This window comes from Acomys russatus, chromosome 25, assembly GCF_903995435.1.
Source record: "Acomys russatus chromosome 25, mAcoRus1.1, whole genome shotgun sequence".
Classification (NCBI taxonomy): domain Eukaryota; kingdom Metazoa; phylum Chordata; class Mammalia; order Rodentia; family Muridae; genus Acomys; species Acomys russatus.
In genome coordinates, this window is record NC_067161.1 from 1,634,633 (window position 1) to 1,646,554 (window position 11,922).

The following is an 11,922-nucleotide window of genomic DNA, read 5'->3' on the forward strand; positions in this document are numbered from 1 at the left end:
GATGACGCTGATGAAGTAGGGAGCTTCATCTTTTTTTTCTTAAAAACATTTATTTATTTATCTATTTATTACGTACACAGTGTTCTGCCTGCATATACACCTGCACACCAGAAGAGGGCACTGGATCTCATTATAGATGCCTGTGAGCCACCATGCAATTGCTGGGAATTGAACTCAGGACCCCTGGAAGAACAGACAGTGCTCTTAACCGCTGAGCCATCTCTCCAGCTCCTTCTTAAGGGATCACTGCTTAAGCCTTTCTCCCTCCTCTTTCGCAGCTGCTTCCTGCCTTCAAGGAGCTTTCCAGTGCAGAAGGAAGAAGGGGACCATAAAACAGAGCTATTTTTGCAAACTGAGCTGAGGGGAGGGTGTCTCATTCCTGCAACAATCAGGAGGGGCCTGAGTCCCCTTGGCAAACCTTTCTTCCCTGTCCACAATTAAGGCCTTTCCCAGCTCTTCAAATCCTCCACCTTGCTCTGCCAACTTGCAGCTCAAAATGCTCTATAGGAGTGTCCTCTGAAGCCAGTGAATTAAGCACAGAGTGGAGAGGGCAGGCTTACTGATGCCCTCAAAACTGAAAGCGAGTGTTTGAACTGCGGTGTGTCCGGCAGAGCATTTTATGAATATGCAGAACCAAACAGGAACTACTGGAACCCAGAGGGAGCTGCAGGAAGGCCTTCTTGAAAATCCCAGCCCAAGGAGGCAGGCATTCCAACTCATTAAAGCACACAACAGCCAAAGGAGGCAAGCGTTCAACTCATTAAAGCACAAAAGGTCATTAGAAACACTTTCAAAAGCTGCTTTCTGAGTAATATTCTGGGGTGGGTGTCTGTGCCTCACCCCTTTCTTTTCTTCTGTAGAAAGTTTTTTCAAGGCCCGCAACAAAGTTGTGTTGCATGCATTGTCACTAAAGGCTGGAAGGCAGTGCAGGGCAGGGCAGCCTTGCTGTGGCTGCATTAAACTCGGATCCGGGCTTTCAAAAGACATGTTTTTGTTCTCTTCTGGGCAATCCCACTAATCTCCAAGATTCATTTACACGTCTCGCTTTGATAGTCTCCACTCAACAGCACAGCCCATATGCTTGCTGCTTTTGATGGCAATGCCTCTGCCTAAATTCCCTTGTTTAGTTTTAATTTCCTAATTTTAGGTTCAGCTCTGAGGGGTTTTTTTTTTTGTGAGTGTCTGTGAACCTCGGATGGCTCCCTCTCTTCTCACACATCTTAATGAGATTCTGCCCTTCCCTCCCTACATTCTGAGTTACCCTGGTGGAGGAGTCACCTTGAAGGTTTCTCAGCAGAATTTGGAGTCAGGGGCTGGGGGTGTGGCTCAGTTAGTAGGGTGCTTGCCTAGCGGGTATTAAGCCCTGGGTTTGATGCCCAGCAACTTATAATGCACAAACAACGTGAGGACACATGCCTCTAATGCTGGCACAGGGGGAGGACCAGGAGTTCAAGGTCATCCTTGGTGAAGTTACTACAAAGTGAGTCTGAGAAGAGACTTGTCCCACAAGCCCTTTCACAGACGGGGAGAGTCCAGACACTGATGTTATATTCTTACCTGTCTTTTTTATTTCCTAGGGTTTCCAGATCTTTCCTACTTGACCTTCAAGTCCACAGGAAGCTTCTACTTCCACTCCTCATGCAAATCTAGACTGCTTCTGACAAATGGAGAAAATATGAATCCACTGGAGGAATACATCTGCCACCCTATGTTGTTTAAGTTGCCTTAGCCAAACTGTATGGCCTAACTGCTAGAGAATCAGACCTGATTGCCTTCCGCATCTTCATCTCTGGGTCTCATAGTTACAGCCTCAGCACCAGCCCATTGCTCTTGAGAGCCATGCAGAGCCCCTCGACCCTGACCCTGGACAGACCTAGGATTTGGACAGTGGGATGCTGGCAGATATGAACACACTTCCTGTTTAGTCCTGTCTGCTCTGGACCTCTGTCATTGCTTTGAAAAAGCACATTCTTGGCTATGGTGACTTAAACGAGACATCTCCCCCACAAGCTCATGTATTTGAACACTTGGTCCCCAATTGGTGATGATGTTTGGGAAGGTTCTGGAACCTCTAGGAGGTGCAGCCTTACTGGAGGAAGTATGCCACTGGGGCTAGACTTTGGGGGTTTATAGCTTCCCTCTAGTTCCTGCTGGCTCTCTGTTTCCTGCAAACAGATAAAGTAGCAGCAAATTTCTTTCTCCTTCTCCTGCTGCCAAGCTTTCACTGCCATTATGGACTCTCTCCGTGGAACTGTAAACAAAGGCAAATTTCCATCTTTAAGTTGCTTTTGATCGTGGTGTTTATCACAGCAACAGAAAATTAACTACCAGGTGAGACCACTGGTACCTAGGAAAGTATGACAGCTGAAGCAAAATCAAGCCCAAGATACCTCAACTAAAATAGACCTATTGTTTTAAAGCTTGCAGTGGCTTCTTAATGTGCTGTTATTTTAGCAACAGATAACTGCTGTATCCTAGAATGTAACTTAATGATGCTTTTGCCTGTTTCTTGCTGTTGCAGGAACTATGGGAGAGATATAGCTGCATGAATTGGAGCGTCATGGGTGGACAGACAAAGGCATGTCAGCTGAGCTAGTTTCTTCTGAAGTCTTGAAAGCTCTCTGTCAGGCAAGGGAGCTCAGATGCTGAAGTTAAAAAATCTGAGCTGTTTTCATCTCAGCCTTTTCTCTCTGTCCTTTTGGTGAGGTGTTGACAGATTGAGTGTTGATGGACAGCTCCAGCAGTCAGCACAGCTGGCCTCTGCTTTGCCCCGGGATGGACTCTGACACTTGGCCAGCACTTTGTAAAACACGGTGGTCCTTGCTCTGTGTCTTGGGAGGCTGCATGAAATGAACTGTGCTGAGGCCTCCTGCCTGATCAGGCCTGGAGCTAAGTCTCTTGGTGACTTGTCTTTTTAGATACACTGATTTTTGTTTTCAGCCTAAATGTTACCTGTGCCCTCATGCAAAACCTATATTTAGGAATTTGATTCATAACCAATTTTGGATGGTCCTGAAAAGTCAGCCTCCTCTCTTTCTTTCTCTCTCTCTCTCCCTCCCTCCTTTCCTCGCCTCCTTTCCTCCTCTCTTTTCTCCCCTGTTCCCCTCTTATTATTTCTTTTTTTCTCTTTTTCTTTCCCTTTCTCATTTGTCTCTCCTTCTTCACCTGTCTCCTTTCTTTAATGTCTCTCTGTTTGTCTACCTTTCTTTCTGAGATCTCACACTGCAGCCCTGGCTGGCCTTGGGCTGGTGCCAAGCCTCTTGCCTTGAGTCTTCACAGTGGTGGGATTGTAGGAGTAAGCTGCCATACTGACTCAAAAAGGAATTCATCCGGGGGACTGAATTGGCTTGGGACGTTCAAGTTGTGGCAACTCCTTGACACCGTGGACGACAGTTTAAGGAGTTCTGTGTTTGAACAGCCTATGAGTTAAGACTGTGTGTGTGTGTGTATAGATCCACATGGTCATACATGTATGTGGAGACACTGAACACCAACTCTTGTTCTGCAGATACTCTCTACTTTGCTACTTGGTGTTTCTCTGTGGTACGGTTGCCCACTGGGCCCTGGCCTTATTGATGAGCAAGGCAGGCTAGCCAATGAGCACCGTGAGTCCACGCGCCTCCTCCCCATATTTGTGTTACAAGGGGAAATCAATACTGCTATAGTGGATTCTAGGGATAGAATTTAGATGCTAGTGTTTGCCTCGCTGCAGCCCTCTCTGCGGTCCAGTTTGTACATACATTTTTAAAAGCATTGTTAAGAAATTAGAAAGCAGAGTTTGTAAAGGAGATGCTGTGTGGCTGGTATGTCTTTACTGTCTAGGAGACTGAGTGTGTTCCCCAGCCTGTGGTTGTGGCATGTTCCTGCGCCAGTCCACTTGGGTGTGAGATATTGCTCAGCGACTCACTGGCCAAGTGACTTTGGGAAAATGACTTTGCCTCTCAGAATCCTCATCTGCCAAATGGAGTTTTTACTAGCACTTGCCTCTTGGGATTATATAAGTTCTTAAATATGGAGCTTCAAGCCAGTGCCTGGCACACGGCAAGGACGATGTGAGTAGCCCCATTTCTCCACCTGGCTGCTGTGCAGGTGGGAAGACCCAGGCCTAAGCGTCTTTTGTGCTATATCGACTAAGCAGGAGTGTTGGCAGGCTTGCTTCAAGCTTCAGGGTTGTTTAGTCCCAGGTGCACAATGTACTGTGTTCTCAATCTCAGGTAGAGGTGGATGTGTATAAGAACAGAGATGCTATAGAGAAATCCAGACTGGCTGGCGTGTGACCAGCGAAACAGCAGGTGAAGTAAGGCTTATCCTCGCTGCCACCTGCCTGTCGCTGATCCTCTCGAGCTCCTCTGGCAAGTTGCTTGCTTGGTTTCCTTACAAAGGAAGAGGCAACAGCTGTTACCAAGGAGAGGACCAGCAAGCTGCTTTCACATGCCCTCTTCATACAGCTGCTGGCAGTCCTGACTACTGAGCCACCGCGTTGGTCTGTCAGCATGCTGAGCTAGCTGAGTGTGGAGAGAGGGAGGTACCGGCTTGGCAAAGGAAGTCACCCCTTCATTCTCTGAAGTGGCGTGGCACTAGCTTTTCCGTTACTGTGATTAAAAGGACTGAGAAAAGCAAGATAGGGGGAGGACAGATTTGTTTCAGTTCGTGGTTTCAGTGGTGTTCGTCCATGGTTCCTTGGCTCCATCCCTGTGCAGAGGTACCTGAAGACCAGAAGGTGGGCCCTGGAGTTAGAGTTAAGGTGGGCACAGTGGAGCGCTGTGCCTTCCCTCAAGGATGGCAGGGCACATTGAGAGAAGGATCAGCATCCCAACAGCATATTTAAGTGACCTGTTTTCTCCAACAAGGCTCACTCGTGTCTCTACCTCCCAGTGTCACCACATTATGGCCCCATCAGTGGAGCCGTCATGGGCTGTTCACATCCCAAGAATCCCATCAGTTGGCAACCAAGCCCTTAGCACGTGAGCCTTTGGAGGACAGTTCACACTCATACCATACGAGCTACTTCTGGGAGCTTCTGATCAGGCCCTAGTGGACTGTTCATGGCCACTGTTGGCCATTTTTACTGGCTGAGTCTTGGACATGTATTTCTCTTAAGACCATTAAGTCTTCGTCTTAAAAAAAAATTCCTCTTAACATTTTTTCCTCTTTTTTGAAAATTTCTTATGGCTATCTGAAACAGTGAAATATAAATATTTTGTATCTAAAAGGATTTCTCTGCCATGGCCTCTGAGGATATCAGGGCCGCTGCTATGTGGTCACTGCCAGACAGAAACTGCTGCTGGATGGAGGCCATTGCCACCACAACAGTGGGGATAAGGCTGGATGGAGCCTTGGCACTCAGCAGTCCTGAGATGCCACCACCACCACCCTCCAGCCAGCCGAGGAGAAAGCCAAGGTGCCGCCTGGGGAAGCAATAGTAGTTTCCATGCCCAAGTCACAGCATCCACCTCCAAGCTGTGGTGACCTGCTGCTATCCACTGCTCCCCCATGCCATCCCTGTGACAGGATGCCAGCCCCACGCTTCGGGGAGCCCACTATACTCCCTGCCCCCGAGTCCTTCGGCCCGCTATGTCTGGCTCTTGAGCAGGGGGCCACTAAAATTTAAAGTGGCTAACCGCCAGTCCTTCTTCCCACCCTGGGGCTGTGGAGCTAGGAGACAAAATGGCGGCGGCTCCTGGGAGCGCCTCAGCAGGAGCTGTCCATGGTGACTATTCCCGCGTTAGCTGACTGCATCTTTCCTGCGGCCTTTATGGGAGCTGTCCATGGTGACTATTCCTGCTTCAGCAGCCGGCCCTATGAAAACTTTTCCTGTCTCAGTATGCCTGGACCTGCTGCCATGGAAGCTGTCCATGATGACGACAACCTTTCCTGCTTCAGCCTTCTGCCTTCACAGTGGATTCTGTAAATATTGGACACATTGTAAACTTTATTACTTCTCAAGGCAGAAAAGTGGCCACACTTCTGCCTGAGAAAGCTCCAGCAGCCCAGCCTCCCTCTGAGTCTTCTGTACCGACCATCTCCAGCCCCTCAGTAGGACTCATCCCAGGTTATGCTAGTTTGGGATGAGAAGTCTGGACAAAATCCACCAATCCCTGAGCTTCCCCCAGCTCAGACTTGAAAACCCACCAATCCACACTCTGGAAATCCTTGCCCCAGAAAGCTCTGGCCCCCTAAGAAACTTTATATAAAGGCTGTGTCTGCCCAGTTCCCTGATGTCTTCTCTCAGAAGCAGAGGCAGCCACTCCTGCTTTCATCCCTCCTCTTCTGGATTCATCCCTCCAATAAACCTCTTTTAAGAGATTTACTGCCTGCTGTGACTCTCTTCTCAGGGGAGGAAGAGGAGGAGGAGAAATGAAAAAGGAATGGGGATCAGGCTCCAAGGCTCCTCAGTTCCTCAGGGTTTGGGGCAACCCTCCCCTGGGGGCTGCATTGTCTCTGCTGTGGAGGCCTCCTCTCAGAGCTGTGAGGTTCCTGGGCTTCTGTGCCTCAGGATACACTTGGGACACTGTCCCACCTCGGGGCTGGGATACCTTCCCAGGTCTTAGAGTTGTGAATACCCTTCTACCTGAGTACCAGAAGGCAGGCCACCACACGACGGTGCTCCCATTTACCTCTAACCCACTTTCTACCCCTACCAACGTGCCACACAGCTCTCTCCCAACTTGATATCTTTTATTTTTGGTAAAGCATTAAATGCAGTTACTCCTACCTATATACCTATATGTGTAAAATAAAACATCTACATTCATTTATTTGTGTGTGTGTGTGTGTGTGTGTGTGTGTGTGAGAGAGAGAGAGAGAGAGAGAGAGAATTATTTCATGAACTAATAACATACTAAATCCAGTGTCCATATGTGAGAGTCTATGAAAACACTGGCACACTCACTCTTTACATATTGTGTGTGATATATAAAGGGACCTTCCTGTGGCAATGGCAGAGGTGAGTGTGAGAGAGAATGTTTGGCTTTCAAAGCTGAAGTCATTTTAGAAAATAAATACATTTTTGTTTTTCTTCATGTGTATATACATGTGGCTATATGTGAATATGCCGCCTGTGTGGCAGTACCTGCAGGGCAGAAAAGGACATTAGATCCCCTGGAGCTGGAGTTAACAGGCAGCTGTGAGCAGTCTGGTGTAGATCTGGGTGCTGGTCCTCTGAGAGAGCGTCAGCACTCTTAGCTGCTGAGCCATCTCTGCTCCCCTCATTAGGTGCAGGGATTTTTCTTGCTGACCTGTTAGTGACCTTTACTAATTCTCCTGTAAAGTATGACTTTGGGTTGGGGTACCCCAGGAAGAAAGGCTTTGAGAAAATAGTTTGGGGCCTATTTTGGGAATGATTATGAAATATGACTACAACATAATTTGAAGGGAAGAAGGCAGTTAGTAAGGGATGTTCTGCAGACTGGCCAATGGGTTGTGATTCCTTCAGGGAGTCATGGCGGTAAGTGCAGAGCACAGCCTTTGGGGGCTTCTCCTCGGGCTCAGCAGTCACTGCCTGGGTGCTTCTCTGGGGGAAAGATCAGCATTAGCTCTCTGGCATTTTAGGGATAAGCATATTCCCTACCATGTAGTGAGGGCTCTGTGCATATTATTAGACATTAATAAAAATATAAGAAGCTTGTCAACTCTGGGAACTGGCAATATATATTGATTGAGTCAGTCTCCCTGTGACCTTGGTCAAGCCCTTCACGCTGCTGAACCTCATTAAGACAGCAGTCCTGGTTCAATGAGATACTGCTTGGCAGCAAGTGAGTGTCCCATACATTTTAATTGTTATTAATACTTATTGGATTGTACTATATATTCATACACCAAGTCAGATTCATAAAACTTTTATGAAAATTATGTCTGTTTCTCTTAAGAATCCCTGAGCATGTAATAAGATTCTGTAATTAAAATATTCAAGACCTCCGAGAGGCAGAGAAGTCAAATATTAATGAGTTACAGGAGAACGTGGGCTGATGGTGCTGTTCTGTGGGTGTGCTACCGAAGCGCATGGGCGCCCGTGTCCGAGCACAAAAATGTCCGAATGCTTAATTAGTTCCCAAAGTCTCTCTGAAGAGCTCGTTTCTATGGAAGTGATGAGGCTCAGAAAGTTTATGACATGCTGCCCCAAATCCTCGGCGTCCTTGAGAACTTTCAATCTAATTTATCTCAGCAAACTAAAGTCTTGGTGCCCATCTACTGGTCGTTGTGTTGGGTGGCAAGACCATGCCAAGGCAGCCTTTATATACCTGAATGAATTAGTCCCTTTCTGTAACTGACAGAAATCACTTAATGGAGGAAGAAATAGATGTTGGCTCATAGCTTCAGAGGTCACTTAGGTCACCACAGTGGCAGGAGTATGTGGCAGAGGAGAACTGTTCACCATGAAAAATGGGAAGCAGAGATAGATACCCACCCCAACATCTGCTTCTTCTAATGAGGTCCTACCTCCTACATTTTCCAGAACCTTATTTAATAATGCCAATAGCTGGGGACACAACGCCCAATGTATGAGCCCTCCCCCAATCTGTGTACGTGTGTAAAACTTCCTGAGGTGTTCTTATCTTTACCATGAACACATCAGGCCACTTCTGCTTCTGGAAAGAGAAGAGGCAGGGTAACTCTGAGCATCAGTATATGAGTGATGGGACTCTCTAGGACTAGGTCTAGAAGGATGAGATGATTTGGGTAAGAAAGGAAAAAATGGGCAGAAATCTCTGGCAGCAACAGGATAATCAATAAAGGAAGAGCGTGAAAGAGTCTAGCACTGGGGCTGGAACCACACAGGACAGGGCTGGCTCCATCCTGCAGTGGCCACGTCTGCTGGAACCAGAATTGGCACATTAGCAGCCAGAGCCTCTGGTGTCTGTGTGTAGAAAGCACAGTTCTGTTAATGCTCTTCCAGGAGGCGCAGTGCAGTGTGTGAGGTGCTGGCCTGAGTGTGAGCCACAGCGTCCAGGACAGAGGCAGGTGCCATGGCCTGTGCTTTGATCCCAGTGTCAGGGGGAGGTGGATACCAGACCATGTTGGGGGCTTGCCCAGTCAGCCTAGCCAACTTAGAGAAGTTCTAGTTCAGTGAGATACCCTGCCTCAAAAAAAAAAAAAAAATAGTTGATGTCAATCTTTCACTTTTGTCCTCATAACACCTTCCCTATTTTGTTTTTTCTGGATCTAAGCACAAAGGATCTATTTAGAAAAGAGTACAAAGCAGGAAGGTGTCAGGTCCTGCTGACGGTGAGGGTTAGACAGACAGGTTTTGAAGAACTGAGAAATGGTCCTGAGATGGTAGTGCAGTGAGTGTAATGATAAGAGCCCTGGTCCGCATGTGGTCAAGGCAGCCTTCCCCTTTCTGCCTGCCATGGTTTTCTTTGAACACTGGTCAGCCTTTGAGGGGGCGTGCTGATCTTTTGGGTGAGCTGGTGCTTGCATTATTCACACTATTTATTGCTTGAATTTGTGAGGGTTATTGTCATTCTGTGTCTGTCAGGAGCCAGGGCCTGGGCCTTGTCCAGTGCTGTCCTGGGAAGCTCGGGCCCAAACCAGAAGGGCACCAAACTGGAAGCGCACACTCTTCCACCGGAAGGTCAGGCCTATGTCAGTTTCTGGGTGGAAAAGGGAGAAGCAGGAGGTCAAAGGGACTCAGGGCTCTGAAACCTGAGCCAGGCGGCGACAAAGGTCCCAGCCTGACTCGAGTGGCTACTTTGAGAATAGCAGGTGACAGAGGCTCGGAGCTCCAAAACCGAGAGACAGTGGCAGGAGCCTGGTTTGGTTCAGACACATGGCTGCTGGTCTTTGCAGATGGGCACTGCTGTGGGTGGGAGCAGCACAAAAAAGATGGCAGCAGCGATCCAGGCAGGTGAATGGCAGGAGCTTGTGGCGACTAGCCGCATGTGGCTGCCTGACTGGCGGTTAACCCTGGTGGTGGTGATTGGGGGTCTGGAGGCGAATCCTTTAGGGAGGAGAGGGAGCCCTTCCTTCCCCAGAGTAAATGACGAGTCTCAGATGATCTTCAGCAAAACAGATGGTGCTTGGCCCCTTTATTTCCTCTGAAACAGGGACTTATAAATCTTGGGCAGTGGGAGGGCTTTTGAGGGTGAGTGTGTTTGAGTTGCTGGGGTTAAGGGTGCCAGAGATACTTCATGTACATGTGCTGGGTCTGGAATCACACAAACAAAACACCGAGGACACCCCATAGTAGAGCAACAAATTTATATTTCCAGGCAACTGTTACTGGCCGCCAGGGACAAGGTTTCAATATCAGAGTTGAGAACCGAGACAAAGGGTAAGCTCGATGCAACCCTTTAAAAGCTAAACTTGTAAGCAGAAAGGCGTGTACCAGAAGCGGGGAGGGCAATCTTATCTGGTCTAGTCAGTACCAGATGGACTCATTATTTTTAACAAGGCAGGAGTGGGCAGGCTGTGATAAGGACCAGGGAGTCAGTAATGTGTGGAGTCAGCAATCTATCTTGGGACTGGGAACATCTGTCTGTCTTTGACTAATAGGTGGTCCTTCTGCTTCCCTAGAACAGAAGGCCTGTGTGTGTGTTAAGATGGAGAACAGGCCTAAGAAGAGGTCTGGGTTGTTAGTCTTTTCACATGCAACAGCACAGTCCTATCACACGAAGGGGACACTGTTAGTTCACAGGTGATTCCGCTAGCCTGTCTTTCAGGGGCCTAGCAACCTCTGACTTTATCATCTGCCACCACTGCCAGGTGTGCTGCCAAGGGTGTGAGGGATAAAAAGGACCCATCCTTGATCCCAAGTTTTCTGGTCTCTGCCAGTTTCTCTCTGTCTGTCTGTCTGTCTGTCTGTCTCTCTGTCTCTCTGTTTCTCTCTGTCATGGGCACTCTTCCCTTTTCTCCCCTCTTCCTTCTTTCCTACATTTAATAAATCTCCTTTCATACTAGATCTGTTGTGTGGCATCTTTATATATTATAACAAACAATTATCCTATGGGCAGTGGGGTGGGGGGTGGGGGTCGTGGAGGGTCGAGGAAAAACTGCAGGTATAGAAAAAGGTCATTGGTTGAAAGCTAAGGTACTGGGCCTAGGGGTCCCACTCAAACTAAGGCACCAGCCAAGGACAATACAGGTGGCAAACTTTAAACCCCTACCCAGATCTAGCCAATGGTCAGAACATTCTCCACAGTTGAGTGGAGAGTGGGATATGACTTTCTCACGTACTCTGGTGCCTCACATTTGACCGTGTCCCCTGGAGGGGGAGACCTGGTGGCACTCAGAGGAAGGACAGCAGGTTACCAAGAAGAGACTTGATACCCTATGAGCATATACAGGGGGAAGTAATCCCCCTCAGGCACAGTCGTAGGGGAGGGGAATAAGGGGAAAGTGGGAGGGAGGGAAGAATGGGAGGATACAAGGGATGGGATAACCACTGAGATGTAACAAGAATAAATTAATAAAAAATAAAAATAAAAATAAAAATAAAAAAAGAAAGCTAAGGTACCAAGACATCTCATTAGCACGTGGGAGGGTATTTCCAGGAATCCCTAGGTGCACACTTTATGAGTTCCTTATCAGGAAAGAGTTGGGCCTACAACCTCCATAAGGGCTGTGTGACACTCCTTAGAGGGTCTGCAGTTTCCCCAGCTCAGGCAGAGAGGAGGGAGCCCAGCTGAGGAAGGGAGTCTGCCATTTAGCACTGAGCTCAGGGGGCTTTCCAGTAATGCCAGACTTGGACCTTTACAGCAGGGTCCAGCAGGTTATGGAAAGAGAGAGGATATAAAAAGAGGGAAGGGAAAAACAGCATCTGCAGGGTGCAGAGAGACTGACTAGGGGGAAAGAGTGTGGGCTTATACAAAGCTGCCAGTAATTGCTTTCAAGTTCAGTGGTACAGGTCATCCAAAGTTGGGCAGCTACCCACTTTTCTCTCAAGACTCCGAGAAGAAACACTAAGCCCATTAAGTGAGTACC